The following is a 16462-nucleotide window of genomic DNA, read 5'->3' as shown; positions in this document are numbered from 1 at the left end:
ACTTGTCACACCTGCTTTGAGGACAAAGGTGACTGATTTATATATTCAAAATACACATTGGCAAGATTTTAAGAAGGCACTAAAAGAAGAATACTTCCTTGAGGACTTTGGTATGGCTACTCGGCGGTCATTCCGAGAGTGGGTCTACATGCCAAACAAAGGTCTTGCTGCTTCGGAGTTGATTCGAGAATTCGAAGAAAGGTATAGTCAGCTTGATGCTATTGAACAAAGAGCATTGGATGTTGAAAAAGTTGAACTTTTCTTGCAAGCTGCAGATCCTGCTCTTCAAGAAGAATTGGGTGAGCTTCTTGAAGATCGTACAAAGCCTATGGGTCTTAAAACTGATTGGCAGGATGCTCAGGATGCAGTTTCGACATTGACCAAGAGGAGGATATGGAAGACTCGTCTACAGAATGGTTCCATGACACCTACATCATCATCTGTTCCTATGCCTACTTCTATTCCTGTTATTTCTTCTCCTCCTCAGCCAGTTTCTTGGCCTATGCCAGTGCCTACTGTTGCCACTCCACCTATTCCTCCTATTCCACGACCGATGCCTACACCTTCTGCTCCAAACCCATCTGTTCCATCAGTGCCTACCTCTATTGATGACATAATCAAAGGTATCACAGATTTGACACTTGAGTCAGTCAAAGCGGAGTTGGTGGGTAAGTTGAAGGAGCAGTTTGCTTCGACTGTGCCTACTACTTCTTCCAGTGTTCCTACTGCACCTAGGAGTGCTCCTAGTGCTCCTAAGAGAGATCGGAGATGTATTTGGTGTGATAGTACAGAGCATCAGCATTGCAGGGATTGTGACTCTTTCCAGGATGCAAGGAGGCAAAATTTGGTATATTGGGAGGCAAGATGGTAAGATTTGGTTGACTGAGACAGGAGCTCCACTTGCTACCAACTTTGGTAAAGGTGGAATGAAGAAGTTAGTGGAGGACATGGCTGCGCGTACTTCTTATGTGACGGCTAGAGGTGATGCTCCTGCATATGGAGTACAGATTGAGAAGGGATCGGAGACTCAGTCCGCACTATGGACTTATGCTATGGAGACTGCAAACAAGGGAAAAATTCAGCAAACTGTTTTGACTAGCGCAGGCTCTAGCATCAGATCAGAGACAGGATGGGACTCGCCTGTTGACAGGTATTCTATTTATGCTTATTTAGCTAAATCTCATGGTGCAGATGTATTTGTTGAGGAGAAGCATAAGAGGGATGAAGAAAATCCAAGTGCAGCTAAGAAGACTAGAGGGGGTGATTTTGTTACTCCACCTACTGCAGGACCGTCTTCACGATCAGGGCCAGATCGACAGATGGAGGATGCTCAAAAGAGGGAAAAGAGACAAGAGCCTAGAGAGAGAAAGCAGCCAGGATTCAGATTGATGTCCGACATTGAGACATCTACAGACATGAAGAAAATTTTTAATGATAAGATACTTGGCAGTGAGGTGACTTTCACTATTTCTGAGATTTTGGGCATCTCAAAAAGAGAGTTTCAGGATCAGTTTCAGGAGGTCCTGAAGAGGAAAAGACATGCATTGGCTACCACTGATATACAGGGAGTTTTGATTGGAGAGTTGGATGAGGATGATGATGAGGTTATGGTTGATAATGCTTCTGTTTTGCCGCAGGTAGAGAAGAGGGTTCAGCCTATGCATTATGCTGAAATTGATGAGCCTGTTTTGATACCGCGTAGTCACTTTTCGCGGAGCCATTGGGCTAGGGCAACTACAGAGACGATGGTTAAGGTTGGAGAGAAACAGGTGCCTTATGTTGCATTGGTTGATCATGGTTCAGAGATTAATCTCATTGTTCGTGGAGTTTATGAGAGTAACAGATGGCCTATGGATGTAGAGCATGGGTGGCGTATGAGAGCCGCCAATAACACTGCAGGTGATTTATATGCTGCTTGCCCTAGTGTCAGAGTTTCTATTGGTGATGTAGAGGAGGATTTTCATTTCTTTGTGCAGGATTCATGCTCGTATCCCATAATTCTTGGTCAGCCATTCATTACAGAGATGCGCATGGAGACAAAGGTCATGGATGATGGATCTGCTTATGCACGGATTCGCAGTAAAGATGGTATGAGAGCAGTTCAGTTTATGACTGTATGTGTGAACCATGTTAGAAACAGGGATACTCTCAGAGATGCACCCTTACCCACTGTGAGGGATTCGGGTTTTCATTAGGTACCGCCGTTTCGCGAGACGACGGTGGTACAGAGGAGAGGAGATTGGAGTTCTCGCCTCCTGGCAGCAGCAGTGTTTTCTCCTCCGGTTATGTTGGGATTTCAGTAAACAGTTCAATGAGCTATCAGAAGACTTCTAGGTTGCCTAGAGCTGCCAGGCAGTATATATGCAGGAAGGAGAAAAATTTGAAAAATGCAGGAATTTTGGAGGATGATGAGCACATAGATGGTATGTATGACAGTGTGATTTGTGCAGATACGATGACAGAGATGGGAGATATGCTGAAAACTGATATGCTGAATTGTCATGGTAATGTATTAGTGCAGTCCCTGGACATGTTTCATGAAATTGCAGATTTTGTATCACAGATTGAGTCAGAGGCTGAGGAAACTCAGCAAAAAGTGTTGAGTGCTGAAGAAATTCAACAAACAGAGTTTCCAGCTGGTTATGATCAGCTTTCAGAGAGTCAGAGGGCTGAAAATTTTCAGCCAACAGAGTTTACTGCTGAAATATTTCAGCATTCAGAGTTTGGGGCTGTTTCTATGCAGTCCATAGAGCAGAGGGCTGAGATTATTCAGCCATTGGAGTGCAGAATTGCTGATTTACAGCAAGGTTTATGTAATGCAGAAGAGCATAATGAAGCCAGGGTTGACACGAAGTACAAAACTGTGGATAAGAAGGTGAAGCCGGTTGCTGTTCCGCTTCCACCTGACAGTGATCAGCAAATAGAAAGGGCTGCTAAACAGCAAATTTTGAGAAATCCGGAGCATATTGGTCATAAATTTTCAGCAGAGACACTTGCTGAATTGAAAATTGGAAATGATGATTTTTTGTTACCCATGGAGAAGCAATGCTTTCAGGAGATGCTTGAGCGTCATGGAAGGGGATTCGCTTTTGTCCCACATGAGATTGGATGTGTGAATCCTGATATTGTTGCTCCTATGGTCATCTTTACTATTCCTCATATTCCATGGAATCTCCGACCTATTCCAGTGCCTAAAGCACACTTGCCAAAGTTGATTGATTTGTTGAATGAGAAAATCAGGATGGGAATCCTTGAGCCTTCATCTGCACCATACTCAAACAGGTGGTTTACAGTTCCAAAGAAGAATGGTACTCTTCGATTTATTCAGGACATGCAGCCAGTGAACAGAGTTACCATCAGGAATGTTGGTATAGGTCCAGTTGTGGATGAGTTTGCAGAGGCATTTGCTGGACGTGCCATCTATTCTTTGGGTGATTTGTATTCAGGTTATGATCAGTTTCAGCTGGCTTTGGAAAGCAGGGATATAACCACCATGAGAACTCCTATTGGGCTTGTCAGGATGTGTACCTTGCCTCAAGGTGCTACTAATTCTGTTGCGCATATGATGAATGCCATGCATAAGGTCCTTCGTGATTACATACCTCAGCTTACTATGCCTTTCTTGGATGATGTGCCCATTAAGGGGTGTGCAGAAGAAGAGAAGAATGAGAGCCTAAATGAGCAGGGATGCAGATACTTTGTGGCTGATCATATTTCAGCATGTGAGAAGATTTTGGCCAGGTTAGAAGAAGTAAACTTGACACTTTCAGGGCAAAAATCTGTTTTTGGAGTGAATGAGGTTGTCATTGTTGGGCATATGTGTGGATATTATGGCAGGAAACCTTCACCTGATAAGGTGAATGCTATAGGCAAGATTGCTGAGTATTGTTCTACTACTTCAGAGGTACGGAGATTCATTGGTGCTTGTGTGTTTTATATGATTTGGATACCTCATTTTGCACACATTGCAGATTGTTTGTATCAGCTGCTTCGAAAGGGGCAGAAATTTTATTGGGATGAGAGCCACACTAGAGCCATGCGGAAATTGAAGAAGTTATTGCAGAATGCTCCTACTCTCAGGAAAGCGGATTATAATTGTGATAGGCCTATTGTATTGACAGTTGACACTAGTCCAATTGGCATAGGTTGGGCTGTGGGTCAAGATGATGCAGATGGAAACAGGTATGCTATTCGGTTTGGGGCGAAAGTCCTAAACGAGAGACAGAGGAGATATCCGCAAATCAAGAGGGAGTTATTGGGGATTGTGACGGCTCTCAAATGTGACAAGGAGTACTTTATTGGAGCTTCAGTTGTGGTAGAGACAGATTGCTTGCCATTGATTGGTATGATCACGAGTTGCTCTACTCCAGATATAGCCATGTTGAGATGGATTGCATACATCAAGTCATTAAATCCGGAATTTAAACACATAGCAGGGAAGGATAATCCAGTGGCAGATATGTTGTCTAGAGCCAGGTATGATGATGAGGAGACTCTACTTGCAGAAGAGGATGATGCAGAAATTTCAGCCACTATGGTTGATCATGTTTGTCATGTTTATGATATTGTGGCTTTCATAGAAGAGCTCTATGTTGGAGATTGGTTGCAGATTGGCAGGTATCTTAGTACACTAAGCAAAAGAGATGAATGGACAAATGAAGAGTTCAAGAAGATCAGAAGGAAAGCCTATGGTTATTTTCTCAAGGACGGATTTCTTTGGAAGCATCCAAAGAAAAGAGGCGGATTACCTTTGCGGGTTGTCTGCGATAGAGAGTCACAGTTACAGGTGATGAGGGAGTTTCATGAGAGTCCTTGGGCTGGTCATAGAGGAGTATGGGCTACTTATGAGAAGATCAGAGAGAAATATTGGTGGAAAGGCATGTATAGAGATGTTTCTCACTTTGTTGAGACTTGCAGAGACTGCCAGATGTATTCAGCAGTGCGCCATAGAGATGAGCTTCATCCGACTTATCCACTATGCATTCATTATAAGTGGGTAGTTGATTTGGTTACCATGCCTATGGGTCTATGGCAGATGAGGTACATTGTTTTGGCTAGAGAGGATCTTACCAATCATGTTGAGGGTAGATCTTTGAGAACGAAGACCACTAGTGCAGTGTGTAAGTTCTTATTGGAGGAAATTTTCTGCAGGTATGGTTGTGTGGGTAAGATCACTGCGGATCGTGGTGAATTGGATGCAGATGAAGCTAGGGAGTTTTTCTCTCAGCTAAGAATCAAATTGGCTCTAACCACAGCATACAATCCAGAGGGAAATGGGAAGAGTGAAAGAGGGCATCCGCCGATAGTGAAAGCATTAGCCAAAGCATGTAGAGGACGGATTGGAGAATGGCCGAGACTTCTACCATTTGCTTTATGGGCTGATCGTACGACTCATAGTGTTACTACAGGATATATGCCTGCAGAGTTGATGTATGGTCAGAAACCTGTTATGCCGATTGAGACTTGTGCTTTGACTTGGTCAGTTTTACCTTGGCAGGAGGATTTGACGAGAGAGGAGCTCTTAGCTCTTCGGATTCGACAGTTGGAGAGGAGACCTAAGGATATTCAGCTAGCTATTGACAGGTTGAAAGTTGCTAGACTAAGGAACAAGGACAGGTTTGATAGCCGGCATCGCTTGCGGCCTAGAGCAATAGAAGAGGGAGATTGGGTATTGGTCTTTGATAGCAGCCTTGAAAATCAGCATACTGCACTTCGGAAGATGGTGAAAAGATGGTTTGGGCCATACATAGTCAGACATGTCTTTGACAATGCAACATATGAGCTGACAGAATTGGATGGAACAATGCTTAGAGTGCCAATTGCTGGAAAAAGAATCAAGATTTTCAAGAAAAGAGATGATGAGGATTATGCATTGGAAGAATTTTCGAGAGAAGAGCAACGACAAGAAACTCCAGTGGAAGAGACAGATGATATGGCTGGAAATCTTGTTGATCTACCGGTAATGCATAACGAAGAGATTGATTTGTTTGTGGATCTTGATGATAATGATCATGGGTAGTTGGCCCATCCGGAGGATGCGCAGGATTAGAGGGGGTGGATGTCGTATTGCTGCGCATTTGAGGTGTAAAAACCACCCAAAAGTTGTACATGAGATTTGTTACTTTGTACATACTTTGGCGTAGACGTTGTGCTTTGCTTTGCTTGAACATTTTTCTTTCAGTTGGTTCATGTTCAATTTTACAGAAGAGACAAGCGCTGTTTGGGATTGAATCTGATATTTGGTATAAACAAATTAGAAGGAGAACGAGTTCTAGATCTGCAATGAGTATGGTTTTTCCGAGCTTCACAAGATGTTTGCTTATGCTGGAGATGCAAATGGTATCAACAAGGGAGTTTAAGAAGACCAGTGAATTTTCAGATGAACATGAGGCTCATGTGTTATCCTTGATCATGGAACCACTGCTTGCCAAAATTCATTAGCACTATTGTTCATGTACTCAGCTGAGTGGATTTTACAGAACAGAAAAGTTTGAACCTTTGACATGCATTCAATATGCTTACACACACATGTGATGCTGAAATTGTGCTTTTCTTCCGAGTGGGAACACTTTCGATTGAGGTTCTTTGGCATTACAGCTCGCGGCTACTTTGGGCCTACTCTTCCTTGGTGCTTTTCTGATTCTAGAGGGAAGCTAATTTGAGAGGAAACAAAAGGGGAAAAGAAAACACGAAAGAAAGAGGAAAAAGAGGGGATTTTTGAAAAGCTAAAGAAGGAGGGAAAAGGAAGCGTATGGGACAGAAAAAGAAGGGGAAGCTAATCTGGGAGATGGAAGAATTGGGGAAAAAAGCTGAGCGCAGACTGAGTGTTGGGGATTATATGGAGAGAGAGAAAAACATGTTCGTGGGTACAGACTTTTAGCTGCTGGGAAAAGCTATTGTCAATGTTCTGAACGGAAGTGGTACTGGTATTGTGCTGATTGAAGGATCGTGGAAGTTCCATCTCGCAGGTGAGATGGAGGTCAAAAAGTCTGCTTGTGAAGAGTTTACAGACATCTTCACTTGAGGACTGCAAAGGGGATTTATGTCTTTGGGAAGACTATGAATTGGAAGGATTTTCACCTTTGGCTGCAGCACATGCTGCTCTGGACTTCTCCAAACGGTCTTTTGTTAACACTTCAGATATGGACGAGAAAGAATTGGGGAAATGCTCGACAATCTGGGGAAGAAGGAGTCGACACGCAGGGAAATGAGGCTTGAAAATTTTGCGATGATGAGGCAAAAGCTGGCACCATTAAATCTGAATGCTTATGTAAAGATTTTTGGGGAAAAAGCAAGAAATCAGACCGTCAGAGGGCAAGAACGAGGTCGTCGGTAGAGCTCCACAGGAGGAATGACTACGACCATAGTTTCAAAATTCTAACGATTTTGCAAACACCTCTCAATCTCGTCTGAAGTGTATGACTTCGCCTGTCTAGAAGGGGATAAACAGTGGTATCACAAGGCTGTATTATAGGGTGCCAGATTGTTTGAACCTCCCTTGGTTTTGAAGGGTAATCCTATCTTTTCTTTAGAAGAGAAGGCCGTTAGAAGGGAAGAAGGGAGGACGCTGCTGCTCTGCTGCTTCAGAGGGAAGGAGATATGCTCGTGAGCATACGCTCTGCCATGAGCGCTCTTGATGAAGCCAACCAGGCTATTCACACGTTGCTGAGGATCTAGAAGCTGAAATTCAAGCAGACTTCGTGGAGGAGCAAGCGTCATTCCGAGAAGCATTAAGGATATTTTTCTGGATTACAAAGGCAGAAGAACAGGCACTCTTGATCTATGATTCTTGCCGCTACTTCTTCATCTTGTTAGGAGGATATTGTAGTGATACGAGTGAAGAAAATCACTAACAATTGACCCAGGTTTCGCAAACTCTGAAAAACAGAAAAATATGACTGCACCTTCCTCAATGCAACGAAGTTTGAAGGACGATGTAATGAGGATGCTGTGCTAAAGATGAAAGCTGAAGACGATGCAATGAGGATGCTACATTACAGACAAAGTGGTGAGGTCGATATGATGAAATCGCTGCGTGAAAAACGAATGGGATCCAAAGAATACTGCTGAAAATCTGATAGTTACTAGTCGCTATAAAAGCAATGACTTTGATGGCATTATATTATACCCAATCAACTTCATCGACATCAAAACAGGGCGACTTGTGATAGAAATGATTGACAAAAACATTGCAACCATTAATCCTGTAAACAAGCTTCAATCACAATTAATCTGCTTGCATCTGTGACTGTCCATATTGTTACAGATTCATTACAATAACCATGAGTTTTCTTAGAGCCTGATCCAGAAGAGCACCTTACCATAGGTTTTAATTGTGATGATGTTTATCTTGCCCGACATGGTTCTCTTTGTATTATAAAGTTTGCCTTTGAAGATGGAGTTTATCCTGTTGATGCTTTGAAAGGTGGAAATATTTTGATGTTGGCTTACAAGCCTGCATTAAAATCTCCTCATATTACCAATGTTGTGCAAGAATGTCAGCAGGATAGTGAGGCTTTATACTTCCAATATGGGATCAAGCTGAATAATGTTTTCGATACTCAGATTGCCATCCTTTAATTGAGGATTATTTATATGACATGAATTTTTGTCAAGATATTTATTGAAGAGGCTCCCATTTAGATGAAGCTGATTGTATGTCACATAATATCTGAAATTGAGCTTTTAAATTGAATCTGATCTCACTAAATTGACCTCCTATCCTAAAATTATTCAAAGTCCTCCGTGGATGCGACTTTGCTTTCGAAAACCCTTCGACAGCATATCTACGGGCTGTAAATTGCTTTGAGACGCCATAGCCAGGCGACATCACAAGGTATCATTACAGAAGCATCCTCCTTCCTCATCGACGTTCACAAGAGGAAGCTTTTGATTGAAGGCCTCAGCGGTGCATAAAAAGGATCGGTGGCCTTTATCGGCATTGCCGGAATGGATCTGTGCGCCTACTCTGCTTCCATGCTTCAGCTGGTCCTCAGTCCTAATCCAGAGGAGCACAAAGCTATTGAAGATGCGCTCGCTCAGGTATGCTCTCTTGCTTTTCCCGATCACGCATATCTTTGTTGATTTTTCCTGAACAAAGTGTAATAGGCATGGCGCTTGATTCGGAATAAGTATCATTTTCTCTATGTCTCGGTTAATTCATGGTTTCCATGCAATCTTCTATGCTTCAGTCAGAATCTGTTTGCATTAGCTACACAAAGCAATGTTATGATCAATTTTAATATGAGAATCAATACATTGAGAGACAAGAAACCCTGTTAATGTCAGAAAAAAAGCCGTAATGTCGTTCTGAACATACTGTGCAAGCTGAATTTATGTGCTCAGATAATGCCTCACAAATCAATGGATTCAACTAAATTTGCTACTCTGAATCTAGATCGCCTTCTAAGGAGCATTAAGCATTGGTGTCCTAGCTGCTTTATGATTTTCAAGTGGTGCCACATTTTTAAAACTTGCAAGCATATTGTGCAGGCTGAATTCAACTACTAGGATTGTACTTCATAGATCAGTAGAGTTAGCTTCTACTGAAGTTACTAGTTGAAACAGAATCACATTTGAATGGGCATTAAGGAGCACTAAGCAATGATGACTTAGCTGGTTTATGATTCTCACACCATGTTGCATTTTTAAGACTTTCACGTCCACTCTAAAATTGTCTTAATACTAATTTTTTTGGATGATTTGGAGTTGATTCTAGACAGCATTTAGAGTTTCTTCTACCTTATGCAGCTAAATCAGAAGAGATAATAAGATGGCATAGCTAAAGTACCACCTTAGGCATGTTTTGAATGTTAAAGCTAATTGTGTATGGTTCAATATGTCAGTGATGTCATTCTTTGTAATTGACTACCTAAACATTTGGACTTTTAATGATCAGTTTTCTGTATCAGCATGTACCTAGTCACCTCATGGGTTTGCTTCAAGTTGTTGTGACACCAAGTGCAGAAATTTCTGTACGTCAAGTTGCAAGTATACAGTTTAAGAACCTTACTGCAAGGCACTGGTCTCCCACTAATTCAGGTACTGCTCTTCTCAAGAAAGCTTCAAAGTTAAGAGTATCTTTATTTTTGGGCTACTTGAATCAAAGTCTTATTAACTCTGCTTAAGGGATGCAAAGTTAAAGGGATTCTATTGATTTTAATTTTTTTTAATGCTAGCTAAAAGAATATCAGCCAATTACAAAAACTCAGTTTGTGAAAGTCTTTTGGAAGCCATTGTTTCATTAGCAAATAATTTTAATATCATTTCATTATTTAATTGTCTTGTGGTGGATAGGACTACAAAGCCTGAAGTGTACAACCACTAGCACAGATTTTTCCATGGAGCTATGGGAGATTGCACTCTTGCAAGATCAAAGGGAAGGCAGTTTACTAAAAATGGCAGGGTTTCTCTTGGTTGTGATACATCAGGGCAGCTTTGACATAGTGCTTTTGGCCTTTGCCATTGATCAATGCTTGTACCTCTTGAAAAGTAGTGGATTATAAGATTTTTAAGGTGATGCATCATTTGAAAAGATCTCTCCCAAGACTCATCAATAGGAGCAGTCCATAAATTTCTAATGATGTTTCCTAGTGTGTAGGAAATGCAGATTTTGTTGGGTGGATGATGGCATCAACTCTCCATGATGGTGCAGGAGTTGGGCATTCTCCATGATGAGAGGTACCAAATGTTCGAATTCATTTTTAAGGACACAAACACTTTTTGATTATACATCACAACAAATTCATATACTAATGTACATGTTGATGGCCCTAAGTTGTAGAGAAGCATCTTACTTGCACTTGTCATGTTGTTGTAGGACTCAATATCAGATTCTCTAAGAATCTTCAAAAGCAGGGATTCTTTTCAGTATGCAGCTACTTAGCCAATTCTATTTAAGCTTGTAGGAAAATTTTGATCTCTCTTAGTATGATTGAAGGACCAAATCAAGGCTCACCACATCAAATACTTTCATGGTTGACAGCATAGTAACTATTTCTGAAGTTACTATATAGTAACTATTTTTTATAAAGTTACTATATAGATAGTTATGATAATAAACTTCCTATATAGTAAGTTAACCAAAAAAAATCTTTCTATATGGTAAGTTAACTAGAAAAATGTTTTTATATTGGAAACTATGTTTCTAGATTGGCAATCTAGTAAAGTTTGATTTTTCCTATATTAGACTCTTTCTAGTTATGTGGAAAACTAACTAGCAAATTCTCTTTTTTTTCCTATATAGTAAGGCAGCAGGTAGCCCTTGTGCGAGGCAGCAGGTAGCCCTGGGACACGAAATTGCTGTGCGCCTTCTTACTCTGGCAATCATCATCATTACCTGCTCTCTCTCCTGATGATTTCACATCATCAATGGAGGTGTAAGGGCTCAAGGCCTTTGGCTCTTCCATGATTGTCCCCAACCCTTCTGCGAGGAGGATGTTGTCTATCCTCCGGATTGAATGAGTCTTGACGTTCTGGGCGTGGAGGCAGGGCAGGGACATGAGGCTTTCTGTCTTCCTGATGATGACCATGGCTTCTTGATGGAGAACCCAAAACAGAAAAAACCATCAGGCTGCGTTTTGCAGATCTGATGGTCGTCTCCACTCCTGGCGGCTTATCTCCTACTGGCGACCCACTTTCAGGTTGCATTTTGGTGCTGGCGGCTTCTTTTCTGGTGATCTTCATCAGCTATCTTTGCGTTTTGCAGATCCATGTGTTTGTAGGCTATCATAGCTTGCATCTTGGTGGTTGGTGACCATTATTAGTTGCAATATATGTAAATAATTGTTGCATCATTACTAGTTTGACAATTCTGATACGTTTCTCTCTCTGGTGAATTTCACAGGTTGCAGATCAGGAGACATTTGGTACACTTGGAGCCATAGTACAGAGTAGGACAGGGACTTGTCAGGTTGGGTTTCTGACAAATCGACATGTTGCGGTTGATTTGGACTACCCCAACCAAAAGATGTTCCATCCACTGCCTCCAAATGTTGGACCTGGTGTTTATTTGGGTGCAGTGGAAAGGGCAACGTCTTTTATTACAGATGAGCGGTGGTATGACATTTTTACAAGTGTGAACCCAGGTTTCCCTCTTTGCTACTTTTTTTTGAGCTGTCTGCTGTTAAGGCATTCTTTATTGTCCATTTTATAAACTTCTCTGTGAGTTGAAAGAAGAATTCTGGTTTCCGTTTCTTGATATGACAATATTGATACTTGATGATGTTTGCTCATGGGGCAGAGACATTTGTGCGAGCTGATGGTGCTTTCATTCCATTCGGGGACAATTTTGATGTCTCCAAAGTCACAACTACTATCAAAGGGGTAGGTGAGATGGGAGATGTTATAACTATTGACTTGCAAGCAAGCATCAACAACATCGTGGGGAGGAGGGTAATAAAAGTTGGCAGAAGCTCAGGGCTAACAGAAGGAAGCATCATGGCATATGCCTTTGAGTACGATGACGAGAAGGGAAATTACTTTTGCATTGTTTTCCTGATTATGGGTGAGAACCAGCAGGCATTTGACATGCAGGGAGACAGTGGCAGCCTGGTACTGATGCTTGAGGAAGGCAAGAAAAAGCCTAGCCTTGTGGGAATAATATGGGGAGGCACAGCAAATCGTGGGTGCCTGAAACTTCAGAATGGAGATGCACTTGTCAATTGGACAAGTGCAGTGGACCCACAGTCACAACATCGTCAATGGATCATCAGACTGTGACGAGGAGGATAGATTGGATGAGGAATCAGATGCAGCAGCTATTAGGAAATGTGTTGAAATTCAGCAAGCCATATCCATAGGAGTCACATCGTTTTTGCTGACAGAGTACAAGTATTTGGTTTATTTCATGGGCATATTTGCTGCTATCATTTTCTTGTTCCTGGGATCTGTGAAGGGGTTCAGTACTAAGCCCCAGCCTTGCAGATACGATCCAAAGCAGGAATGTGCCCCAGCTCTCTTTACAGCGATTTTCACTACAATTGCATTTATATTGGGAGCTTTGACGTCCATAGTGTCGGGATTTTTGGGCATGATGATCGCAACATATGCGAATGCTCGCACAACTTTAGTCTTGACGTTCTAGGCGTGGAGGCAGGGCAGGGACAGGAGGCTTTCTGTCTTCCTGATGATGACCATGGCTTCTTGATGGAGAACCCAAAACAGAAAAACCAAAAATATGAGCCGATTCAGACGCAATTCATCGAATATCACATGTACCCAGAAGGCAGGTCATTCTGCAGATGATAAGGAAACCCTCTTTATTTTGAAATTTGTTATTAATAGATTCTTAGCGAATCCCGCCCTTATCTATGCAGTGTGTGCTTGATTAACAAAAGGCCAAGACAACCCAAAGTGATCTTTTGGCATTTACTTCTCTTGAATTCCCTGTTTTCTCGAATTACCTTTGTTTGAGACATCAAATGCTGTTCTTGCAGGCCTTTTGAGGAGATCGACATGTCAAAGGTTCATCATTCATGGGTATGCTGTTCCTCTTCACCTGTATCAGAGAATTCAGCACTAGATCGTGATTATTCCATGTCATCTGGGAACTCTAGTCATCTTCCTGGAGAAGATGGTCCTACATTGCAAGCATTGGCATCTGGTGCTCATCACCATTCGGAAGGTAGTATGTTATTTCCTATGGCCTCCTGCATATAGGCCTCATGTTAGAGCAGAAGAAAGGAAAAGCTTCTTTTTTGGTCTACAAAAGGATCTAAACTCAGACATAAGTAAAAGGGTGCCCAATGGCAGGCAAGCTTCGACACTTCTGGATGTCATGATTATCCGAGCATATCATAGCAAGCACCTACACAGAGTCAGCCTTGGAACAGTAGTGGGATTCCGCAGAAGGCAGGGGCATTTAACAAGTACTCCTGCAATCATTGTGTTTGTAGCTCGGAAGGTTCATAAAGCATGGTTTCAAGAGTGCTTGAGGCTTCCAACTTATCTTGAGGTGAAGGAAGTTGTCTCTAAAACCCATGGCATGTGGTTTTATGGCCTCTAATTCTGTGATCAAGCTTAAGCAATAACTGCCTAGATTGCCTGTACATGAGAAGCGTTATGATGTCAACTAAAGATCCACAGGTAATACTAGTTTCAATGTAGTGGACTTCTTGCTTAACTTCATGGTTCCTTTTTCAGAGAAGTTTCCTTGCCTGGTTTTCCATGAGTAATGTGCAGGAGAAAAGTCCAGTTCTGTAAAAGTGCTGAATCATTATCTAAGTTGGCAAGCTGACACAGAAATATTATAGTTATACCCATTTGGATGATTTCAGGGACCAGTTGGAGGCATATGGTGTGATGTTGATGTGGTAGAGTTCTCTTATTTTGGTATTCTAGCCGCAACCCCTAAGCAAGAGGTATACACAGAGCTGGCTGAAGGTTTTGTTAGCCTGCTCTATTTTCATTCTCAGTCTGTCATCTCCTGGTTGTGAGCTCCTGTCAGAGTCTGGTAGGAGACAGAGGAGCTCTGTCAGCTTTGTATTTGCTGTTTGTGTCTGCATTTCTTTTCCGGGTGTCACACAGCCCAAACTGGGCCTTTTGGTGTGCAGTCGGCCCAGATTTGGGCAGGTCGGCCAGATTTGGGCAGGTCGGCCAGATCTGGCCAAGTCGGCCAGTTTTGGCAGGTCGACCAGTTTTTCTGGCCTGGGGCTATTTATAGCAGCCCCCCCAGTCATTCGCAGCACATTCTTCTGCAGGTTCAGCACATTCTCCGTCCTCTCCCACTCCGGCATTGGTGCTGCCATTGCTTTCAGTCTGTTCTGGTGCCCTCACTGACGCTCCGGGCTGCGTGCAGGGACTAATCAGTCCATTTCAGTGTATTCAGCATTCATTTCAGTCAGTGCAGATTTTCTTCCTTCATTCCCTGCTTTCTCTCCCCCCTCCTCTGTGTTCGTGTTCTTCTTCCGTTGCGCACTCTCACATGGTATCATCGCCTGACTGAGAGCACGGAGGACCTAACCTTGTGGAGAGATACCTCACCCCTCTTCTGCTGCTGTCACCTCATCTCCAACTGCCCAGGTGGCCCCTCCAGGTGGCCATTCTTCTTGCGTTTGCTGCAGACGACTCCTCCTGAGGCTGCCACATCATCCATCGACCCCTCCTGCTTGCGTTTTTTATCAGGCGGCCCCTCCTTCAGCTGGGCGACACATCATCAGGCTGTGTTTTGCAGATCTGATGGTCGTTTCCACTCCTGGCGGCTTATCTCCTACTGGCGACCCACTTTCAGGTTGCATTTTGGTGTTGGCGGCTTCTTTTCTGGTGATCTTCATCAGCTATCTTTGCGTTTTGCAGATCCAGGTGTTTGTAGGCTATCACAGCTTGCGTCTTGGTGGTTGGTGACCATTATTAGTTGCAATATATGTAAATAATTGTTGCATCATTACTAGTTTGACAATTCTGATACGTTTCTCTCTCTGGTGAATTTCACAGGTTGCAGATCAAGAGACATTTGGTACACTTGGAGCCATAGTACAGAGTAGGACAGGGACTTGTCAGGTTGGGTTTCTGACAAATCGACATGTTGCGGTTGATTTGGACTACCCCAACCAGAAGATGTTCCATCCACTGCCTCCAAATGTTGGACCTGGTGTTTATTTGGGTGCAGTGGAAAGGGCAACGTCTTTTATTACAGATGAGCGGTGGTATGACATTTTTACAAGTGTGAACCCAGGTTTCCCTCTTTGTTACTTTTTTTTGAGCTGTCTGCTGTTAAGGCATTCTTTATTGTCAATTTTATAAACTTCTCTGTGAGTTTAAAGAAGAATTCTGGTTTCCATTTCTTGATATGACAATATTGATACTTGATGATGTTTGCTCATGGGGCAGAGACATTTGTGCGAGCTGATGGTGCTTTCATTCCATTCAGGGACAATTTTGATGTCTCCAAAGTCACAACTACTATCAAAGGGGTAGGTGAGATGGGAGATGTTATAACTATTGACTTGCAAGCAAGCATCAACAGCATCGTGGGGAGGAGGGTAATAAAAGTTGGCAGAAGCTCAGGGCTAACAGAAGGAAGCATCATGGTATATGTCTTTGAGTACGATGACGAGAAGGGCAATTACTTTTTTATTATTTTCTTGATTATGGGCAACAATCAAGACACACATGTTGCTTAATTAGTTTTTAGTTCTATGCTCCTTTAAAATTATTTTCATTTTTCTTTTGGTTGCTAGAAGTAGATGTTGATGTCTTAATTTGTTTAATCTATTTTGATCATTAGATGTATGTTATTGATCCTTACTTAGTAATGATGACATTCTCTATATAATTTTCTAGTTAAAAATTTATTATGCAATTTCTTGTTTGATATTAGCATGTCTAAGAGGAAGGGCAAAGTAGATAAAGTGATAAGGAAAAAAGAGAATTTCCACAGAGTTCCCTAGTTGAAAGTACATATAAGTAGGGAATGTAAAAAATAGGAAAAATGAGAGATTTCCTAGTGAGAGTACCTAGGGAA

General features: G+C 42.2%; 1 pseudogene; it reads left to right on the top strand.

The window, feature by feature from the left end:
- Positions 1-8949: 8949 nt before the first annotated feature.
- Positions 8950-16121, top strand: LOC148011975 (uncharacterized; annotated as a pseudogene).
- The last annotated feature ends 341 nt before the right edge of the window (positions 16122-16462 follow it).

This window comes from Lygodium microphyllum, chromosome 28 (assembly GCF_053477565.2).
Source record: "Lygodium microphyllum isolate KBCC chromosome 28, Lygodium_microphyllum_v1.1.10, whole genome shotgun sequence".
NCBI classification, from domain to species: domain Eukaryota; kingdom Viridiplantae; phylum Streptophyta; class Polypodiopsida; order Schizaeales; family Lygodiaceae; genus Lygodium; species Lygodium microphyllum.
Note: the sequence above shows the minus strand (reverse complement) of the source record. Positions and strands in the feature narration are given on the sequence as shown.